Source organism: Propithecus coquereli, unplaced genomic scaffold (assembly GCF_000956105.1).
Source record: "Propithecus coquereli isolate 6110/MARCELLA unplaced genomic scaffold, Pcoq_1.0 Scaffold650, whole genome shotgun sequence".
Classification (NCBI taxonomy): Eukaryota; Metazoa; Chordata; class Mammalia; order Primates; family Indriidae; genus Propithecus; species Propithecus coquereli.
This window is the reverse complement of record NW_012152508.1, coordinates 64627-89596: the sequence shown is the minus strand read 5'-3', so window position 1 is coordinate 89596 and position 24970 is coordinate 64627.

Below are 24970 nucleotides of genomic sequence, written 5' to 3'. Positions count from 1 at the left end.
GAAAAATGTCTGGGCTTTGAACTCTCATAATTTTCATGAATTATATAAATATGATAAAATGTAACTTAGGTATTTCCTTTTAGAGAAGCATACCCTGAGTTCACCCCACTTACACACTTACACACTTATTAACTCAAAGCTAAGTTACATAGGTATGCTCATGTTAGGAAAATAAGTCTTGTCTTTGCATTTCCTGTTCACTGCTCTTCCCAGTATAGCTTTTTTCCCCCATTAGTTTAAGTGGTTCACTCTAAGAAATGAGAAAATGTATGAGAATCAGGGAACCTTCTGATAAAGGTTTCAGAAAGATTAGAGAAAGTTCCTGATAAAGGTTAAGGCTTGATCAGGTAGGGACATAAAATTATGAAAAATTAGAAATAGAGTACTTTAAATTGTGGGATGCTTATTTAGCTATTATACATTTTATTTAGGTCTATATCCATGTAATAAAATTATTTTTCTCTATTTTCATATGAAAAAGTAGACCCAATATCAGAGGCCACTGCCACAATAAAAAAAAAATGTACATATGTGAATATACTAAGTAAATATATCAAATAGAATGTATTTGCAATAATTCAACTTGACTTACAATTCACTGGTTATCTTATATATAGAAAGGAATAAACATAATATAAGCTTATGTTTTGACAGGAAATTAAAAAAAAAGACCTTTTATTTTGTGATCACCAATGATAAGATTCCTATGTTTTCTCCATGATTATATGTTAATCTTTTTATTATTCAAAAACTTTGGCTTCTTCCCAATATCAACTCATCAACTTCTCTCTCATAATAGCATCATGGAATGAAAGAGAGATGCAGGCAGAAATGAGTGAATAAAAGTCAGCTGGGACAAAGAAATAATATATCTTTTTCACTTCATTGAAGTTTTCTAATTCTAGAATTGATTTCACATTTTAAAGTTCACCTGAAATCAAGTAGAACCAAAACAATTTATAAATATAGAACCCTAATACTTGAAAACAAGTTCTATTTGCTCTGTACATGTAGGCATTTATCCAATTATTTTAGTATATGAACTGAGCTTATAAACAATAACTAACAAATGCTCTTGTTTTTATATAAAACTTTTATTTTACCTAAAAACATGTTAGAGTATTATGCACTTCATTGCATGCAAATAAGTTAACAAAAATAAAGAGAAGTCGCTGCGTTATAAACAGATAAATTATTTATGCACTAAGTTCTACTGACCTTCCTCTGTAGAATCACTCACCACTACAAGCATCTTAAAGAATAGCCAGCATCTTAATGACAGGTCAGCCTGCTTCCAAAAATTTGCTGTTATTTTCAGTTCTTTAAATGTTATCGTTTTATTCATCATGACAGTCAGCTGAATGCTTCAATTTCAAATTCAATTTAAACTCCACTCTATCTCTTTGGTGCAGGGTAGGTAGACCTAGTACTGAAGTGGGTTGGGGGTAGGGAATCACACTCTTACAAACTCCCTCCCTTTTTAGGGCTTATTATACTGAGTTTATGGTTGAGAGAAGAGAGAGGAGACAGGTATTTGCCCAGTTGACTACCGTTGTGAGTTACCCGTTCTCTCCTGTATTGGCCAGGATTGCTTTTAATCTTGAGATCTCCTCCTCAATGGTGGCCCACATTTGGGCCAAAATAATTTAATTCTCAATGACTTCAAATAGGATTCACTTAACACAAAAAACATTGTGTTACCCTTGCCATTATTTTCTCTCTCAAGTCTTTCATGCTTCCTTTGTTCAATCTCCATGTCCCAGCTGCATCAGACACTCTGCCAGTTCAGCAGTTCACTAACTTTTATCAAAATATATTTGTAAGTACTTGATCTAGTTGAAGGGATTGAGTGTTGGCAGCATCACCCACATTTTTTTGGAAGAAAGAGGGAACTGATGGCATCTACTCACAGGTTCTGAATTTCTCCAAAAGACTGATTCACCCACTGTCTCTTGCCCAGCCCCCTTTTTATTGAGAGAATTAAGAGGGATAGCTGAAACGACACATTTAATCAAGCTCTTCGAAGTCACAGCTGGACCCTCGCACTTAGTTCTGTGAACTTAGATTGTGGAACTACTTAACATAAGGCCAGTCCTCAAATTAAAATAGGTGCTAGGAATACACTTCCAAGCTACTAATCACACTGGGGAAATTAGTAATGATACAAATGGATTATGAGATCTTTTGAGAGTAGTGATCCTATTTTAATAATCTTCGTACCAACAGCTCCTTGTGCAATTTGGACTAATCATATATTGAAAAATGGTTAACAGAAGATAATGGTTTTGAAATCATTTTTAGAGCCATATTTGAGTAACAAACTTTTGCTCATTGATATCATGTATTTCCTGTCCCATGAGCTCATTTTAAAAATAAAGGAACAGGCTGGGCGCAGTGGCTCACGCCTGTAATCCTAGCACTCTGGGAGGCCGAGGCGGGTGGATCGCTCAAGGTCAGGAGTTCAAGATCAGCCTGAGCAAGAGCGAGACTCCATCTCTACTAAAAATAGAAAGAAATTAGCTGGACAACTCAAAATATATATATAGAAAAAAAAAAAATTAGCCGGGCATGGTGGCACGTGCTTATAGTCCCAGCTACTCAGGAGGCTGAGGCAGGAAGATCGCTTGAGCCCAGGAGTTTGAGGTTGCTGTGAGCTAGGATGACGCCATGGCACTCTAGCCAGGGCAACAGAGCCAGACTCTGTCTCAAAAAAAAAAAAGATAATAAAAATAAAGGAACATAGAATTCTAAATGGTTAAGATTCACAAGAATTATAATCAAATAACGGGGAATTCTGTGAGGATAAAATCATAATAAGCAAGATAGAATATTGTTGAAGGAAATCACCAAGATTAACAAATCAAAATTATACCACGTTCATTAGTTTGCTTTGTTTTATCTGACTGCTACTGAAAAATAACCATACATTTGTAACATGTAACATCTTTAAACACACATATACACACACATGTGCACACACACATACACTGTATCTAATATGAGATAAAAATTGTTAGAATCACAGTGCAAATTCAAACTTTTCTATCTCTTCAACTGTTGAATGTACAACTTAAGGCTATTTAGTTGCAAACAGTGAAATCAACCTAATTTTAAAACTACTTATGCCATCCAATATAATGGGAGCACTAAGGTAAGATATGAAAAGACAGAGAATAAAATTAACTATCATTAATTTGGTGTTGTTTAAATGTTCATAAGAATGAAATGAACATCTCAATAGACATAAAAAGCATTTGGTAAAATCCAACAACATTTCATGATAAAACACCTAACAAAATAGGTGTACTAGAACTTACTCAAACTGATAGTGTGCATCTATGACAAGCACACAGCTAACATCAGACCTGATAAACAACTTGAAAGATTCTACCCAGTAACAGGAAAACCACAAGAATGTTTAGTGTCCTCACAGTTTTCAAATTGTGCTGTAGGTTGTTGTCAGGGCAACTAGGGAAGAAAATGAAATAAAAGCCATTTGGACTGAAAAAGAAGTAAACAATCTCTATTTGAAGAAGAAATGATCTTTTATATGGAAAAATCCTAAAGAATCCCTTAAAAGGAGCTAATAAATAAATTCAGCAAGGTTGTAGTGTCTAAAATTAAAACACTAAAAATCAATTATATTTCCATCAATGATGAACAATCTAAAAATGAAATTTTCAAAAAATCACACTCACAGTAGCATCAAAAAATTCTTAGAAACAAATTTAGCAAAATAAGTGTAAAACTTATACATTGAAAAATATAAAATATAGTTCAGAGAAATTAGAGAGGACCTAAATAAATGGAAAGTCATCTTGAAGACTTATGTTGTTAAGATGGAAATACTCCTCAAACATCTACTGATTCATATTTGCAATGCCTACCAAAATACAAGCTGGCTATTTTTGCAGAAATTGACAAGCTAATTCTAAATTTCCTATGGAAATACAAGGACCACAGAAAAGCCAAAGCAATTTTGCAAAAAATTAAAATTAAAAAAAATTGAAAGGCTACACTTCCCAAATTCAAAACTTACAACAAAGCTACAACAATCAAGAGTGTATGGTATTGGCACAAGGATAAACATACAGATCAATGGAATAGAACTGACAGTTCCCAAATGTACCTTTCATTGGTCAATTGATTTTGAACAAAGATGCTCAGATCACTTAATAGGGTAAAAAATGCATCATTTTTTCAATAAATGGTGCTGGGACAACTGGATATCTACATAGAAAGAATGAAGTGGAAGCCATACCTCACAGTACACACAAAAATTAATTAAAAAATGTATCACAGACCTAAATGTTAGTGCTAAAAGTGTAAAAATATCAGAAGAAAATATTGGAATAAGTCCTTATAACTTTTGGCTGGGCAAAAACTTTCTTAGATATGACACCAACAGCACAAGCAACAAAAGAATAGATAAATTGGATTTCAAAATGAAAAACTTCTATGCTTCAAAGGAAGCCATCAAGAAAGTGAAAAGACAGCACAGAGGATGGGAAAAATATTTGAAAATCATGTATTTGGTAATGGACTTGTATCTAGAATATACAAAGGACTCATAACTCAATAATAAAAACAAACATAATTAAAATTGTTATTTATTGTCAAGTGGAAAATGGATCTAAACAGACATTTCTGCAAAGAAGAAATACAAATTACAAATAAGCACACAAAAAATATCTCAATATCATTAACCAATAGGGCAATAAAAATCAAAACCATAATGAGATATCATTTTATACACTCTAGAATGGAGAAAATCAAAATGATTATGAGACGTATAGATGAGGGTGTGGAGAAATTGGAATTCTCATATACCACACACTGCTGGTAGGGATGTAAAATGTGAAGCCACTTTGGAAGGCAGTCTGACAGTTCCTGAAAATGTTAACATAGACCCAGTAATTTCTAAGTGTTCACCCAAGACTTATAAAAACATATGTCCACACAAAAACTTGCACACAAATGTTCGCAACAGCATTACTCACAATGACCACAAAGAGGAAACAATCGATAAGCCATTAACTGGTGAATGGATAAATAAGTGTGCTATACCCATACAGTGGGATATTATTTGACAATAAAAAGGAATGCAGTACTGATACATGCAACAATATGAGTAAGCCTTGAAAACACAATGCTAAGTGAAAGAAACCTGTCATAATCACTACATATGGTGTGATTCCATGTATATGAAATGTCCAGAATAAGAGAATCTGTACAGATAGAAAGAATAGTGGTTGCCTGGGTGGGAGGGGGAAATTGGGGTATGGCTGAGGGGGGTGGAAATGAGAGTGATGGGATTTTTTTCTGGGGTGATAAAATGTTCTAAAATGAGATTATGGTGATGGTTGCACAGCTTGGTGACTATACTAAAAAAACATTGAATTATACACTTAAATTGGGCAAATTGCATGGTATGCATACTATAGCTCAATAAAATAGTTAAATATTTAAAAATGGAATGAAAAAAGAGAAACTGCCAGCATTTCCACTAAGGAGGTGAGAACACATTGTCATTGCTTGGGGGCAAGAATACATTACCAGCTCCCCCTTCCACTACTTAAATTGCCTCAGTAAATTTACTTACCTTGCAAAAATTCACATCCAATTATGTTTATTAATATTCAGAGCACAATATAGTTTAAAGGGAGACTGAATGTACCTTTAAATTTGAAGCCATTAAATCTTAGTAAGTTTGATTGAAGAATTTGATTGAAGGGTTTGAGATCTGTATGCTCAATCCCTGGCAGCGAATCTTGGGCCATATTCATGATTTGGGGAAAGTAGGTGGGTTTGTCTGCAAAAATTCTTGGAAATGTTGTATATCTCTGCTTAATGAGTGTTCTGGAATGGCACTGTGACATTCTCCACATTGAAACTGTGAGGATATGGAGGCTGGAGGTGGAGTATAGAGAGTACAGCAGTGCTGTGATGGAAAATGAGGAAGGACTAAGAGAGGACTGAATTATAAGTTACAATCTGTGACTAAAAAGAATATTCTGTGTCATCATTGCATTTACTTGAATGCATAATTGGGAGAGTTATTATGTATGAATGGGGCATTTTGCCCTTATTCTTTTCTAGGGAATATCAATTAAGTCTGTTCTTCTCTAGTTTTAATTAACCATGATAAATGGAAACCTTTGAATTGCTCAAACTCTCCTAAGAAGTCAATTTTAAACATTATTTAAGCAATACTGAAATGCTGCAGGACAAATATGAGATAATTTTTTTGATTGTGGCAATGCATGAAGTAGAAGTGTTGATTGCAAAAGCTACGTTTATGGTAGTCTTGTCTGGCTAGTTTATAAAGCATGTGACTCATGTATGTTAATAGCAGACTACAACGGATTAAACAAGGTATCCCCTCCGATTTCTTCCACCATACCTAATACGTGGAAGACTATACGGAAAGTGCAACACTCAAGGGAGAATGGTTTGCTGTTATGCTTAATGTCTTCTTTTCAATAGTTATTTTGGAGTCTAGCCAGAACAATTGGCATTCTGTTGGATTGAGTTACACCATGTGTTTACTGTAATCCCACAAGGATATTTGAATTTGTAGCCAGGTTACCATAATCCAGAGAGGCAGGACTTGGGCTGAGCAATCATTAGAGCACCTTTTTAGAGCAGTACAATGATGATATTATGACTGACTCCTCAAAGAAAGAAGTACAGAAGGCACTGAAGACTATTTGTCATATAGTTACTCATATGACAAATAGAAGCTTTCTGATAAATACAGCTTAAATTCTAGGCTTTATTTCAGTGTGTGAAATTCCTGGAGCAATGGTGGACATTCTTAAAACTCTGAGAAATAAGTTATCTCTTCTGACCTTGTCACTAAGCAAGAATCTCCAGGAGGAGTAGATTTGAGAAAATCACATTCTTCCTTTAGAAATTCTGTTTATCTCTATTCCCAAGGAAGTAGAAAGATGGCTGAATGTGAATGGAGGCTGAAATAAAAGAGAGTGGCTCAGGCAGTCCTTCTAGGTTCTCACGAACTGATTGTTCAAATAATATTAGTAGCATATGCAAAAAGAATAGACAAAGACTGATGTCTCACACAGAAATCAAACAAGGCTAGCAACACAGAGCTCTTAAAGTTTGTGGTCAAAATATGAAGAGTAAAACAAAATAAATTTCTAAGAAAGATATAGAGAAGTATCTTTATGACTTCAAATAAGTCACAGTTTTTTTCAACAGAATGAAAATCACTCTCCATAGGTTAAATAGAATTTTATTATAATTAATAACTTTTCACTGTCAAAATCCTCAATTAAGGGAGTGAAAATGAAAACTACAACTGGCATGCATATCCATATGCATAAAGGTGTCCTATAAAACCATAATGAAACTAATTAGATAAAGGTCTCCTATAAAACACCTCCTCCCCCCACAAAAAAAGAACAATACGGAAGAATAATGGCCCAAAGAAGTAAAGAGGCATTTCACAAAACAGGATAGGCTAATGGAAAATTAATACTATATGAATGATACTCAAAATCATTATTAGTTAGGAAACACAAACAAAAACCTCAAAACCACAGCATACTCGTTAGAATGGTTAAAATAAAAAAAATGACTGCAAGTTGGTATGATTATTTTGGAAAACTGGCAATATCTCCTAAATCTGAACATTATTCTCACTTGATGACCAAGCATTTTCATTCATAGGTAAATTCATAATAGAAATTGAGAACATATGTTCTTATAAAAAGATATGTATACTAGAAGACAAGTACAAATAAGTTCAACATCTCAGTAGGAACAAATAGATGTGTGTAATGTAATTGTGCGTATATTTGCTGTTTTAAGCTATTAAGTTTTGTAGTAACTTGTTATGCAGCAAGAGGTGACTAATTCAGCAGATCGCTCAACCCCCAAAGATGAACTAGATATTTCTTCTGGGCATTAGAAAATAAATGTGGCTTTGTTTTAAAATATGATTATGTTAAATTTTGTATTAATTTACCTAGTAGACAAAGCAGGAATCTTGTGTCTTTTTTTTTAAACTATTAGTATTTTACCAAAGATCAGGCATATGCTATAGCACTGCCTACTGCGTTTAGCCATTGAAATAGAAATTTTGTTTTGGCATCCACGTATATAGAATGTACAGAGATCTCAAAAACTACATTTTTGCCCTCTAATCTCTACCAGTTTTCATATCAAACAAAGAGCAAATCACCATATTAAAACAACCACCCTGGAGTTAAATCTACCACTTGGGGAACATATATTTCCAGGATCCGCACCTTTACAGTAACATAACTTTGGAGTTGCTTACACTTTCGAACACCATCCTCACACAATTCTGTCCCACAGACTCTTGCCTCTCTATAATTAACCATGGGCTTTGACCTCCATTTCTCTACTCCTCCCTCGTGCTTCGTTTTTTCACAGTCTAATGTTAGTTAATCATTTCTACCGTACATCAGTAGTGCCCTTCTATTTGTTAGATTACGATTTTTCACCATGAGCTCAATTTTTTATTCACTATAATAAAATCCTCTGGATCTCCAGTTGCCTTTCATTTCTCACTTCATCTTAACATTTCTTACTATCTCAGTAAAACTGTTCCATGAACTGTCTGTTATTTTTCTTGTGTCTTTAGCTAAGACTCTATATTGGTTTCTCATCCTTTGCTCATAAACATGACTATGTTATCCTTTTGCAAAACACACACATACTCTTCTCAAATTATTTTTAGCCTTCAGGCTACACTTTTTCACTTTTGCCTTTCCTTAAAGCCAGGTATTGTTTATTTATTTATTTTTTACAACATCATTGGTAGACCAACTGGAGTACACTCACCAGAGGATAGTTGTAAAAATGAAGACATTTCATTTCTCCTCAGAATTTCAGGTATAGGGGTGAGAAACTGGAAATATGAATTTTAGCTATCTTATGCTGCTACATTTGACAATGATTGACTTAATTATGTTTTGTATCCAATTTTGATAATTCTTGGAATCTCTGGGAAGTCTCTTCTTAGAAGGAGGAAAGGAGGGACAAAAGAAATTTAGAGTGACTAGATATTTATTGAACACCTGAAATGTATAGGACTCTCAGCACTATTACATATATGATACCATTTAGAGTCTTTTGATATTCTCATTCCTATTTTTGAATTTTCATTCACCTTGCTTTGTGGTAATATTTGAGCAACATCTCATTATAGAGGGAATTATATGTAGTGTTTAATTCCAGCAACGCTTGACTTCAGCTTTGACAGCTGCATGACTTTCGCCAGGTTTCCTGAACTCTTTATGCCTTAATTTCTTCATTTTCAAAATAGTTATGATAATATCACCTATCTAATAGGGATGGTATAAGGCTTAAATGAGAATACTTAGACCAGTGCCTGACCCATGGTCATTATTCAGTGTATGTTTGTATATGTTGCCTTTCATTTTCCTTAAAGGAATCTCATGTGGATTCTGAGACTTCAAAAATCTTTTTTCTGAGCTAGCAGTGTTGGAATTCTTATATTTATATCAAAGTTTAGAATATATGAAACAGACTGGAATTATTTTTTGATTTCACAGAACCATAGGAGTTTCTGCCACATCATTAGGAATGCTTAAAGGTCTAGAAATACCAATCTTCCTCATAGAAATGAATTATGTTTTCATAATTTGTCTTCTGTGTTTGGCTTGTGAATCCCTCATTGTTTTCATTATGATTGGGCATATTTGATCATGAGTTTTTAAGGCTTAAGGAAACAAGTTTATCTCGGTGAGTAATGATGACAGCAGTTGTGGTAGTAATTTATGTAGGATTTTGTAGATTATAAAGGCTTTTCCCACACATCATATCATTTGATCCTTGTAATAACCTTAAATAACAGAGAAAAAATTTTTTAAAAAAAGATAAAAAATTTAAAGTTCAGGAAAGCCGATTTGCTAGAAATCACACAAATGGAATGAGAAGGAGTGTGTTTCTCTCCATGGCCAAGGAATATTGTGAATTCCTGAACCAGATGTCATGATTTTCTGAGGATAATATTCTTTTCAGTGAAGATAATTTGCATAGACATGTGCTTGTGGCATCAAGTTAAAAGTTAACTGGACTAGAATAAGTGAACTTTCTAACTGTATATTCTTTTAATAAGAGTTAACTGGTCTTCTATAGATTAAATCACCATCACTAGACAGAAATAAAATTTGGAATAATACTAGATTTGGCTAAAATCATACTTAGTCTAAAATTCAAGAGGCAGTCCCCTACAAGTAGGACAGGCACTGAGTAGACCTAACAACTTTGCTTTGTCTGAACTTCTTTTCATGATCATCTAGCTTTTTTTTTTTTTTTTTTTTTTTTTTTTTGAGACAGAGTCTCACTCTCTTGCCTGGGGCGAGTGCCGTGGCCTCAGCCTAGCTCACAGCAACCTCAAACTCCTGGGCTCAAGCAATCCTACTGTCTCAGCCTCCCGAGTAGCTGGGACTACAGGCATGTGCCACCATGCCCGGCTAATTTTTTCTGTATATATTTTTAGCTGTCCAATTAATTTCTTTCTATTTTTGGTAGAGACGGGGTCTCACTCTTGCTCAGGCTGGTCTCGAACTCCTGAGCTCAGAACGATCCGCCCGCCTCGGCCTCCCAGAGTGCTAGGATTACAGGCGTGAGCCACCGCGCCCGGCCCATCTAGCTTTTTTGAACATATTTATTTCTTCTTACAAAGTAAAATTGAATATGAAACAACAAAAAACCTTGTAAAATGATTCAAAGCACAAACCATGCTGTTAACAAGTCAGTGGCTTCATCTTATTATATGAAAGAGGGTATTTGCATACATATAGCATGGTTTCTGGTAAAGCTCTACTTAGAATTTTTAAAATCTGAGTCTGAATTGCAAATACATTTTGTTTGCTCATTTGGTAAGGAAGCAAAAATTATTTATCACTTTTAGTGTTTATTTTTTCTCACTGTGTTATTGTGTATGTTGTTTTCCAAGACCTTTGCAGAATTATGAAGTGCAGAATATGATTTTGAGATAGATTATTATTTATTTTAGGGAGTAGATTGATGAGTAAAGTATGATCATTACTTTCTTTGGCCATAATGTGTGTGTGTGTGTGTGTGTGTGTGTGTGTGTGTGTGTGTGTGTAGTTTTCAACATGCAACATACACATTAAATTTAAAATAATAAGAATTTTTAAAACTAGGAAAAAAGCTTTTTTCAAAAATAGACATTATTAAGGTAATAATAGAAAGTCAAAATTCCCTCATGGCATTTTTTCCCAAATTGACTCCTAAGAATTACCACTTACTTACGAACATTGATTGTTTTTGTTAGAAATCAATTATCTTGAAGCATGTAAAGATAAACAAATGTTTCCCTACTGAATTTGATTTTCTTTCTCCAATTAGTTACCTTATATGCTTGCTGGTAATAATACAATTACACTCTCCCTTACTTTCATACCATACAGAAGACTTGAGCAAAGAAAAAAAATATATTTTCCACTAAAAAAAGAAGAAAAAAAAAGAAAAAATATATTTTATCATTTATTTTCCACTTTCAAATTTGATAGTCTATATACAACATTTTTATTTAAAAAACATGGTTTATCAATGAGTAACTTTTATTATGTCCCCTGCAGCCTGCCTATTCTTAGTTCTTGTCTTGCCTCCTCCCTCTCTTTTCTCCTGCCTTCTTTCCTACAAAAGTATTAAGGTCCTTAAATATGAAATGTTTGATTTCGAGTCAAAATTCTAGTTTATTATATCTAAAACAAGAAGCAGTACAATTAATCAAAGTATGCACCTAAACTGTCGACATGGTTTTACCACCTTAACGGTAGCTTGCTTATGCTAACAGGGAAGAAGTCTAGAAAGCAAGTGGCCATGAAATGCAAAAGGCGTTTCCCACAGCTTGTTGAGAATTGAATATTTTTCCTTGCAAGAAGTGGTCCAAAGCCTGGAAGAAGTGGCAGTTGGTTGGTGCAAGGTCTGGTGAATATGGTGGATAACAGAGTTTCCAAGTCCTTTGCAGTTTAAGCAGCATTGTTTGTGGAACCAGTGGTTGTGTGTCGTCTTGCAAAAGGATTGGCCTGTCTCTGTTGACCAATCTTGGCTGCTTAATCACAAGTATCCTCATTATTTCATCTAATTGATTGCAGTAGACATCTGCTGTCATTGATTGACCAGGTTTCATGAAGCTATAGTGGATAATACCAGTCCTGGACCACCAAACAGACACCATTAGTTTTTTTTTATGAACATTCGGTTTTGGAGTGTGTTTCAGCACTTCTTCTTTATCCAACCATTGTGCCAAATGCTTGAAATTGTCAAAAAGAATCCATTTTTCAATATGGTGTAGAAATTGTTCACCTTTATGTCGTGATAGCAAAGAAAGGCAAGCTGTAAGATGATTTCTCTTGGACGCTCATTTAATTCATGTGGTACCCATCTATCCAGCCTTTTTACCTTGCCCATTTGTTTCAAATGGTCCAACACTGCTGGAATAATAACATCAAACCTTGCTGCTAATTCACATGTAGGTTGACATGGATTCACTTACGCCACAGCTTTCAGCTCATCAACATCCATCTTGGTCTCAGGTCTCCCACATGGCTCATTTTCAAGATTAAAATCACCAGAACGGAACTTATCAAACCATTGAGATACTGTGGGTTCATCAGCCACATCCTTCCCAAACACTTCCATGATATTTCAACCTGTCTGCACTGCACTGGTTTCACAATGGAACTCATATTCAAAAATAATTACAATTTTTGACTCATCCATGGTTTCACAAAAATTGTTCTAAAAAAAATTGGAGAGCTAGTCACAAGCCAAACTGTGCATTTGAAAGAATGAGGATATTTCCACATTCTTGCAATAGTGAATTGTGCTGCCATAAACAACCCAAGTGCCCGTCAATCCATGAGTGGATTATCAAAATTTGGTATATGTTCACAATGGAATATTACTCAATCATAAGAAATGACAGTGATCTAGCACCTCTTACACTTTCCTGGATTAAACTTAAGCCCATTATCCAAAGTGGAGCACCACAAGAGCAGCAGAACGGGACCCATTTGTACTCACCATCAAATTGGTATTAACTAATGAACACATAAATGCACATATCAGAACAACATCTAGTGGATGCTAGGGAAGGGGGAGGGCGGCGGGAGGAGGGGGGAGGAGGGAGGAGGGGACGGGTATTTGTATACATAAGGAGTGCAATGCGCACTACCCGAAGGATGGACATATTTGAAACACGGACTTCGGTGGGGGGGGAACCAAGGACAACACACGTAACCTAAACATATGTACACCCATAATTTGCTGAAATAAAAAAAAAAAAAGAAAGAATGAGGATATACTTTCACAATAAAAATTTAAAAAAAAAGTATCAAAGTGAAATGTCAGATATATCAACTGTCCAACTTAGTACTTAAGGAAATCAGACATTTCATACTTAATAACCTAAATAGTAAAAATGTTTAAAAATTTTCAAACAATGTATTAATAGCAGCATCCAAGGTAAAAATGAAGTCTAACACTTTGCAGACACACCCTCAATTTCATGTTGAAATCATAAAAGAGACTGGATGAATTTTGTTTAGCTTGGTGTTATTCTCCTTATGGAGTACTGTTTGATTTCCCTTAGTAATATCTAGTTTTAGTTGGAAGAGAGAGGCACCCCTTTTTTGAAACTATAGTTTGGCCAATTTACTTTACTTTACAAAATCAGAATTTATGTTACACACATAAATGCAACAAGTGTACAGAATACTCAAGGCTATCTCTCACATATTTATCTCCGCCCTATTATCTGGGGCAGGATGACATTAACAAAAGCTATATGAAATGAGCTCACTCACTGTTGAAACATTGACCTAGTGTTGAAACATTGACCCTTCTGTCACAGGCACAGAAAACTCAACAGTTCTGGTAATTTTATTATCAACAATAGCTTTAGCAAAGCAATATCAATCTCTGAAGCCCATGGAGTTCCTGACTAACATGTCAATAACTGTGTATTCTCTTCATTAAAGGATTACATCATCTGCTGCAGAGATAGCCTAAGTACTTTAAGTACAGGTCCAAATCAATTTAAATCTCTGCTGCTCTATCACTTCTCACATTGAGAATTTTTTTTTTTCTTTACCTTGAGAAAAAAGATCCAAAATACGTATCTCTTAAAATTGGTTGATGAAATAGAAGTGGGGTCTGTCATGGGCAATTTGATGTAAGATTTTCCATTTCCACTAGTTATAATTGTGGAAGATTGTAATGCCTAGATGCAATTTGTGTATGTGTGTATGTTGTTGAATTGAATAAGTGTTAGTATATTATTTAAGCCATAATATTGCTGTTGCAAAACAGATTTAAGCTCTGAGCTTTGTCTAAATTTATTTTTGCTTTCCACTCATTTAAATGGCACTTTTCAAAAATAACAGTCATCATGAAAATAAAATGTATTGCCTACTTGGCTGATGTCTGGCAATAAGATGACAAATCTCACAGTGATTATGCTCAGCCTATAGTTTTGACAATTTTGCAGTGTCTTCTATAATTAGTCTGAGAATCTAAAACTATTTTACTCCACCATGTGATAAACTCCATGGAGGAATTTAATTTATCGGAGATTAATAAAGTGTTAGGAAACATTAAAAGGTCACTGAACACTTCAATATAGATTATAAGTCACAGTGTGTACTATTTGTTTTGTTTGTTCTTTAAAGAACAAATAATAAAATCTCCTTGCTAATAAATTACTCCGATGTTGAAATGTTATATGATGCTTTAAAAACTTACACTTTTTTTTGGTAAAGAATAAGCAATATCCAGAAGGGCCAATGACTTTCAGTTCAACTTGGAATTAGTATTATAATTATGTCTTAATAATCAAATTAGCACAGAATCATCAGACTGGAATCATCTGGAATATTGATTTTACATGCAATATTGTTTTTAAAACACACTAAAGAAGAGAATGCAAACTAAAATCATTTATTTTGACACCTCCATAGGAGCCTATGGATGTATACAAAAGTGCATGTGTTGGTTTGTGTGTGTTTGTGTGTGCACATGTGTGTGTGTTTTCAGAGGAGTAGACTATAAAATTGTTTTTGTTAAGTATTCAATAATTTTATAAACCATAAATCAAGAAGCTTAAATTGAGAATAAATTAATAATAAATGTATTGGTTATACTTATTTACTTTTTTCTTAGTCTTGAGGAATTTTTAAGAGAGCTGATTGAGTGAAAAATAATTTAATCCCTGGGCTACTTTTAGGGAGTTCAAATTTCCATTTTTCTTCAAATATTTTAGCCACTTTAATTTGTATCCTTTGTAACATTTACATATTTTCTATATATCTCCATGAAATTCTAAGGAAATCTGCAAGAAAGAGAATTTTTTCACCTCACACATGTCCTCAACTTCATTATTTTACCTCTGATTCATGCTCAACTGTTGATCCATTGAGATTCTAAATATTTCCTGATGGATTGTCTAGATTTCCCTATTACTGTAATTGCTACCCACAAAAATACTAATAGATCGTACCTTGGATTGGTGTTGAAACTGTGTAGAAGACCATGCCATTTGTTGAGCAGTAAGAATCAGTGAAATGTGCTTCATATATATATATATATATATATATATATATATATGATATTTATATCTAGGCAAACTACGACAGACCTCAGCTCTAGGAAACTGGGACACGTGGACCTAGCCACTAACATTACTGAGGCCAGTGTGGGATTGTACAATCAGTTGGCAGTTGGATTAGATGCAATTTAAAGTCTTTTCTGATGCCAAGATTTTATTATTCTAAATACTGCAGTACAGTAACTGATATCTACAATTTCAAACACCAGAACTGGTATAAGACTAAGACCATGTGCTTGTCATGAAAAGTGAGAGAAGTGGTGATTAGGTGCATAGACCAGGACAAGGATCGTGGTGGTTTTGGTCAAGGTATCTGGAGAAGTGAAAGGAGAAATGACAGGAATACTGAGGGGTAGACTCACTGTTACTGAGTATCATAGCTATAGGCAAAATAGGATGGAAACAGATGGTAGACAGTATTTGTTCTTAACATTTTTCACTTTCTTTAAAGCAAGCTAATTAAATTTTGTTTCCACAGCCCATGAGGTTTTAGTTAAAATATCATTTCTAAGAGAAAGGTATCTAAAATAAGTTATTGACATATTTTTAAAGGGCAGCTATGAAATAGAGACAACTTCCTTTCAAGTTTGCTTCTGTTGTCTCTTGTGGAAAATAATCTGAGAATATCATTTGCACTATTTCATCTACAAGAACCTATCACCCTAAATCAAAGTACGCAAATAATTTTTTTTTTAATCTAGGGACCTTTTATGTACAAAAACTTATAGGCACACAATGTTACCCTTCCCGGTGTTTTTCTTCATTACCTTATCTTCTGTTGTGAGTGAAAGTAATACAATCAGGGCTGTAACTAGAATCCCACATCCTGTGTTATGGCTGGAAATGGCCAGGTTGCCATTTGCATACACCTCTTGTACAGAATTATCTCACAGCAACACATGTTGTGAAGGGAGGTTCAAGGACTGCTTGTAAGTACTCTGCAGTTAAATCCACTCATGGTGAATCTGTCAGACTCCTTTTAATGGCAAAGAGTCTCTGTAGTAATCTTATTCTATCCTTATACATCATGGTGTTTATTCAGGTAATCATGAATATATGCTAAGCTGTGCATGATCTGAAAACCTACAACCCTTAGTCACTCACCATTTTGATGAGACTGGCTTCACGGAAGCTCTCCCAGACCTTTTCCCTGCAGCTGCATGATAGTGGCATGGTTTGGTAATGGAGGAAATGCATTAAAAGAAAAAGAACATCAAGGAAAATTTGAACCTATCACACTGAGCTCATTTTGACCTACTACATCCTCCCTCTGCATGAGCAAGGTACTTTTCAACCAAGGAATCCCAAAAACCTATTTAATAATTATCTTGATATATACACATTCCACCATTTACCTCTGCGTGTGACCACTATCTTGAGCCCAAAAAGAGCTATTTTGGATTGAAAAATATATGGAACCTTTCCATCAAGAAGAATATAGCAAATTTTCTCCCTGTAAGAAACTGGGAGTACAGTATTATTCAAGGCCTACTTTTAGCAGCAGTGGTCACAGACATCACTTTTAAAAGAGTAGTTGGTTTCAGCTGGATGTGACCAAAGGAAAATGATTTTAAATCAAATAAAAAACAGGGCATAGAAAATCTTGCCAGCTGATGGATCTTGAGGCACTGTAATTTTAGAACACATTAACATGTTCGATGCTGTTGAGAATAGTCTTTCATCATCTGATGCAGATAGCATTTCATATCCCAGGTTTAAAAATTTAAGAGTTCAAATAAAGTCTCACAGTTAGGGATACAAAATTTTGACCCCCCTCAAATTTTTGGTAAATCCAATCAATCCAGCTTTTTTTCTCAAACACAATTTATTTTCAAATATTCATGGAACACATGTTAGAATTATAAGCCTTGTTTTCCTTCCATTTTGCTGCTTGCCCTACTAAATACTCAAAAACGAGGATGAAATAAAAATAAAATAGTGAAAAATTATATGTCTGTTATTTCTTTGTATGATTAATAGCAATATCAGTCAATACATATGAATATTTTGATTGATTTTTGTGTCAATGAAAATTACATTGAGCATTATAATACATAAGATTTTTGTAGGCCTATTTAACATCACTCTCATTTTAGGGCACCAGGTATACTGAATTTTTCCTGGGATTTATCTATTCCATGGCATTTATCCACATGCAATCCAATCTCAAATCACACTGCTATCCTAATTTATTCATTAGTCATTTCACAAGTAGGTGAAGAGGTGAATGGCACCTCTTAGTGGTATATTCTAATTTTTCTACAGGTATTTGTGAATAAATTTGTCCATAAATTAAATAATCTATATTCTAAGGGCAGCATAAGTACCTTGTTCAAGAGACCTGATTATTATAGCCTCCCTGAGACAATTGGGAGAAAAGAACATCCACCAAGGCACATGGGGGATGGAGTTCACATGTCAGCTATGTAACATAATGTTCACCTCTTTACAGTAGTACTTCCAACAACTATGTCAGACATAGAGGTGTCTTTATGGGTTACTTTCTGTCAATATGGTTCTGTAGCAGTCACAGTGAAGAAAAGGATATGTCAAAAATTAATATGCCCGCCAATGTTAATAATTCCTATTTAGTAAACACTTTGATATTTGTTAGGCAATATTCTAAACCCCTTCCTCATTCCACATCAGAGACCTTGGGGGCAGGTACTACATTTTATTATACAAAGGCAAAAATAGAAGTAGGGAGGGTTCATATGTACTCCATTATAAAATTTAAGTTATTGGTTTACATACTTTACTGTAAGTAAAGAGTTATATGAAAAAGGTGGAAATTGTTAAAGATTATGTGTAAGATGACATAGGATATTTATATACCATGTATGTCAACATAATATTGTATATTTAAATGGATAAAAAGGGGTTTAAGTCTCAAAATAGTAAACCAATATATACACAATAGTATGTGATATATATATATGTAGATGTAGATTTGTGTGTGTGTGTCTGTGTGTGTAACTAAGACACCAAGGTATGATAAACATCATATAGCAATGTATGTGTGTCAATGAGCTAGGCCACTCTAGAGAACCTGAAAAAAGGTTATAGCAGAAAACTGGTTCTATGACTTTATGATCTTTACTTGAAAGGAAATATCTTTAAAGATGGCTATGTTGTGATTTCCAACACCCCAAAGGGGGTTAAAAATTGAAACAGTTTCTATTCTATCTATAGTCAGAGGAAGAGTGTCTTCAATTTGAAGAGTTTGATATGAGTTCTCTGCAGTCAGTAAATTGGGTGGATGGCTTTCTGACTCATGCCTTGGGAATGCGGAGGGAAAAAAATGTTTCTAATTGGTTGGCAATGGGGTGAAATAAAGCTAGATGCAGTAAGTGAATAGGAATTTAGGGTTAACTTTCTGAGGTGAGTGTTCTATGCACACAGGAAGAAAGATAAGCATGGATAATTGGATGATCAGACAGGTAAACTGCTTGTTCTCCAATATCACCCTTCCTTACATAATATAATAACTTTCATCTAGGCAAACAGCCATCCAAAGTAAATAAAGACGACATTTCAAGGCCCTTCTGGGGCTAGGCATTACTATGTATCTAAGTTCTGGCCAATGGGATTGATGAAAGTGGAAGGGTTTTATGGCAGCCTTGGGAAATCTTCCTTAAGAGTTGGTACGCACAACTTGAAATCTTCTCCTCTTTCACCATCAGGTTGCTAGAATAATTGGAGCTTCAATTTTACATCATTAGTGACCCTCTTTGTTCCTTATGCTACATTGATGTGGAACCAATAATTGAGATATGTGCATGGTATCCCAAGGACAGAGAAAGCTACAGCAGCCTAAAAGTGTCATATATTGCATCATATATTTTTCAGTGTCTCATAAGAGTGCTGAAATTAGGGGAATGAATCCACTGAGGAATATCATGGCTGTGACAATGCAATGCCTTAGAATAAAGTGTCATAAGAACAGATAGGATGGAGAAACCTGAAAAGAATCCAGAAATAATACATGCCAATGTCTGGAGAGCAGCTGAGTGACACATATCACAGCAGATGCCCCTGAATAGCAGCTGTAGCTCCTATTCCAGGGTCTCAATGCTACATGCAGTTACAGGGATAAGGTAATAAACCATGTGTAGACAAAGTGAAATTCAGAAATAACTAAATGAAATTTGGAACTGAAGACCAAATTAAGTTCTACAACAGACAAACATTTTTTGCTGTTGTTTCTACACTTGATTTTTTTGGCCCACAATTTTCATTGATTTCATTCTTCCAGGAAAAACAGAATTGTCTTTTTATCGAATAATCACATTAAAGCTCCTGTCAGGGTGACCTCATAAGGGAAATCATCTCTTAGAATGGTACACGTTGGCTTGAAACATGATCTTGATTGGATTGTGGATCATTTGGTGAGTCAGCCAGGTCACCTGCACTCATCATTCCAAAAAAAAGCAGGAACCACATTTTCAGACAATGAAAATGGCAGCATATTGGCTGTGATCTTCTACTATGTAAGAAAAATGAGGAAACTGATGGGTTTTTCTGAAATACAATCAATTGTATAATTTAAAAAGCTAAATCAATGCATTTCTTATATATTCTACTTTATCCTTTTATTGGCTATTCTACAATGACAACTGAAGGCAATTAAATATCATTCTTTTAAATTACATATATTTTTTCACTTTATTAAGTTATTTTTTCCTGAATAATTATTAAGCTAACATAAATCTGTGTATTGAATATATTAATCTTAAAACCACGTTGAACTTTTTGATCTTGACTTCTGTCTTTTTGCTACAAAATTCAACTGTATGCTTGATTTTGAGAGACCTTTGTGATTCTATTATCATTGAAATTTTTCCTACTTGATTTAATTTTACCAATGAAAGAATATTTATTTTAAATTCTAGAGTAAATTAAATTCCACTGCATAGAAAATATTTTCATTTGTTCCTAAAATAGTACTTATTTCTGTTTGATTTTAAGGGAGAGCATTAGAACTAATGGCCTCCTAAAAAATTTTCCTTGTAAAGAGTAATACCTAAATTCATATGATTACAAATACAATTATGATCATTAATATTAGCATTACAGCATGATGGTTAAATAATTTTTCTTAACTGTGTGCAATTTTGTGTAAGGTATAAGCCTATTCAATTATTGCTGCTACATTATAGAGGCTTACATTAATTTATGTGGTCAAAAGTTTTCATTAAAGAAGTAACACAAAGGCCACTTATTTCGATTGTAATGTATTTTATAAGTTAATAATTAAAGCTGATGAAGCCATCTCATCAGCTTTCATTGAGATAACTGACAAGAGAAAAATATAACTCATACATTAATGGGCTTTACAAGAAGACTTTCCTATATTCATAAACTAACATTTAATTTAATGTATTTAACATATTATTCACATATTGGTATATTAACACTAAAATAATAGACTTTATATATATATGTATGTTATCAATAGACTTTCTGTTTTGTGTTCACTTTGCGTAACCAGAAACACTCAATGTACATTTATATGAAGTATCACTTTGCATCTTAGATATTTTATGTTAGCCTCCAACATAAAGAGATTTGAGGCATTGAAGTGTGCTTAAACTATATGGTTTTAAAAAGAACTGTAATTGCAGCTGACTAATAGATGATAGAAATAGATGTGTACATCTGTGTTCTATAAAAGTCATAACTCTACATATATTTTCAAAACAAAAAATGCATTATACAATGTCTTTTACTGTGAGTTAAAAAGACATAGTTTAAAGGCCTTTGAAAAAATGTTTCAGAATGTCACTTTTTTGGCAAAGGGGAGGGTGACATACATCTTAGAAAAGTGAATGAAAATTATTGTGCCAGCTTCCCTATCCATCCTGTTGAAAAATTTTGATATCATCCCTGTCATATCTATGAATACTTATTAAATGTCTAGAATTTTGACTGCATTTTTTCTTTGTATGTTTAAAAGCACACTACCTTATTCAGAGTGCAAAATGCAGGAAATAATTTTCACGATGATCATGACAAATTTAACCCCAGCAGTAAAGCTTAAAACAATTTGATCACACAGCTTGTTAGATATATAACATTGTCAGTACAATCTAAACAGGATTTATTTCTTTGTTCACGTCACCAACATTTACTAAACATTTACTCGGGTCCCAGAGGAAATAAATGATACATAGTTGCCAAATCAGTGGATAAATCAGACAATAAACAGACACATTCATACTGTCTTCTCCTGAGCAACAGGAGGCACAGAGGTCAAGAATTTGGGACTCTACATATATTTCTTGGGCTTATCAATAATGATTCTCTTTTCATATTTTCGTGAGACAAATTTTAATATACATGACAACAAAGATGATTCTCAGCATAGTGGAAATCCTCAAGAGGAATTGAAAACCTATAGCAGGTTGGGTTTTCTGGAGAGCAGTCTGAGATGAGTTGGGCATGCTGCATCTTATTAGAGTACCCTTGGTATCAGTGCTTCTGGGAGGAGGAGGAAGCAGGAGAGGAAGAAGAAGTACAGTCGGGATGCAGTTCAACTCCTGCCTCAGTAGAACCATCCATGGGATGTTCTGGAACTAAAATGTCTCTGCAGAGTTGTCCAGAGTTGGGCCAAGACTACCAAGTCTTGAAGACTCCTCCTGCCCTCCATCCACATAGATTAGTCATGGGCTGTGGGTTATTTAGCTAAGGGGTATGAACTTGGGTGAAGTGGAGGTTTGCATCTAGGCTGAGTGCTGAAGGCTGCCTCAGCAGGTGGGGCAACAAAACTTCACTGAAGGAGCAGCTGTGGGTACATCCCAGCATCTCCATAAGCCATAGGCAGTAAAGGATGTCTTGAGTCTTGAATACCTCTGAGAAGTGAACATCTCAGATTCACATTTTCTTCTTTCTTTTTGCATGTTAGAAAACCACAATTGATCCAATAGCATTTAGCACTGGCAGAATGATTCTTTTAGGATTTCTGCTTGAATTGTAAGTGTAGGTGGCCCACCTGACTCATATGATCCACCATCCAATCAAGAATGCTCTTGTAGATATTTTTTAATATTATCAACTACTATTGCAATGCTCTATGCTATCCCAAAGAAAACAAGGTAAGTACAAATCCAAGTTGTTTTCTTCTGTTATATCAGAGATAACAAAGGAAGATTTTACTTAAGACACACATTTTGTCATCAGAAAAAAAGTTAAAGAGAAGGTGCGTCCTTTTGTATTTTGAGAATATATGAGATATTGTTGAAATTAATGTTCAAATATATCGTTTCCCTACCCATATGTGGATAATAAATAAATAAATAACATAGCTTTATGATTCATCTTTGCATTAAGAAGCATGCTTCTTTCTTTCTTTCTTTCTTTCTTTTTTTTTTTAAGACAGAGTCTTGGTCTGTCTCTGGGCTAGAGTGCAGTGGCAGCATCATATCTCACTGCAACTCAAACTCCTGGGTTCATGCGTTTCTCCTGGCTCAGCCTTCTGAGTAGCTGGGACTATAAGCGCACACCACCATGGCCGGCTATTTTTTTTTTTTTCTATTTTTTGTAGAGATGGGATCTTGCTCCTGCTCAGGCTGCCCTGTACACTTGAATGTGTTCTAGACATTTGTACATCTCTATACATAGACATTTTCTCATACAACTTAAAAAGAGCTTGAAGGTATTGACAATAAACTACCTAACAAGAAAACAGTTCTGAAAATCAGTGCTTTTGTGCAACTAATCCTAGGAGCAATATTTTATATGTCTATGATTCTTGTAACTTCCTGTTAGTAAACTTACTGCTAAATAACAATTTTCAAATTTGAGCATCTTGCCATATCTCTTTATGAAAATTAAAATTGTTTGACCAGTTAGAAAAATGTTCTATCATTTATTTTTAGTAATAGAGAATTTGTTTTTTCCTAACATATTTAAAAGCTCTTTCTGCCATCTCTGTATCATATTATATATTTTCAGAGAGCATGCCTGGTTGTACTTTCCACAGACTTGCTCTTTATGAAATGTTCTCCTTCTCTGGAGAAGGGCACATGATTAATTGACTTCGCGTTCCTCAACTAAACACTGTGACTCAATATAATCTGTTGTGGATCACTCTCATTTGATAGTCACAATGAAGTCTAAAATTTTTTAAACATCTTTTCATAGATATCAAGTGAGGGCAGCTTAATTTTCAAAATTCATGGCAGCTGCTTGCTTCAAAGTGCTGTGCAATCTAAGAGAAAGTGTAAAAATAAAACTACTAGTTACATTCTTTTAAATAGCAATAATTTGCATAGTTTAAAAAGATCTTATAAATCACAATAGATTTTTCATATTCCAAATTTTTAAAGAATCTTCATGTTGTATCTTGAGACACTAAAAATTCCTTTCAAATAACTTCTTTCTCTAATCTTTTTCTCCTAAGAACTTCTATAATTTTGTTTATAATCCCTTCTCTGAAATTACTGTATTTATGGATAATAAACTTTGTCTTATTAACATAAAATTAATCCATGAATCATTTATGATAAAAAGTGAAACTACATAAATTTTTAGAAAGTAAAAGTTCATTTTGATCTTTCTCTCGACACTGTTAGTAATTTGATTTTTGAAGTTCTTACATATTTTAAGTATTTAGTTCTTTTCTCCTGTATTCATATCTATCTCTTTTATTTTACTCAAATTACATGTACTATTTGTAAAACATTTGTGGCAATTAATAATATTTGTTTTCTCTTTCCTACACATAGACATTCTTCATTCTTAATGGTTGTATAGTATTTTCCAGTTGGGACATAGAAAGAAATTTTAACTATTAGTCTTTGGATGAACAGTAAGTCTGTTTCCTAGTTTTTACTGTTATAGATAATGTTTCTGTTCATATTTGTACAAAATTTTTGCATTCATATATAGATATTTTTGTAGAATATGTTCATAAAAATGAAATCGATACATCAAATGGTATACCACTTTTCCCAAAGCATCAAAAATGGCTAAACCTATTTGTAGACAAACTAATAGCATGAATATAATGACGGTGATTTTTTCCCAATATTTTATTTTTTGAAGATATAACTATATTTTTAAAAAATTTGATCCGCATTTGTTTTAGTGGATTTTGGTATCTTTTATATTGTCATTGGTCATTTATATTTTTTTTGTTAATTCCCTGTTTATATAATTTGCCATTTTGAAAGTTGGGTTGTATCTTTCTTTAACCAGTTTGTATACCATTCTTCATATATCCTGTGCATTAAGTTTATTTTATTCATATCACAAGGATGTTCAACAATTTGTGATTTATGTCTTTATATTATGTATGTTGTTTTAATAATATAT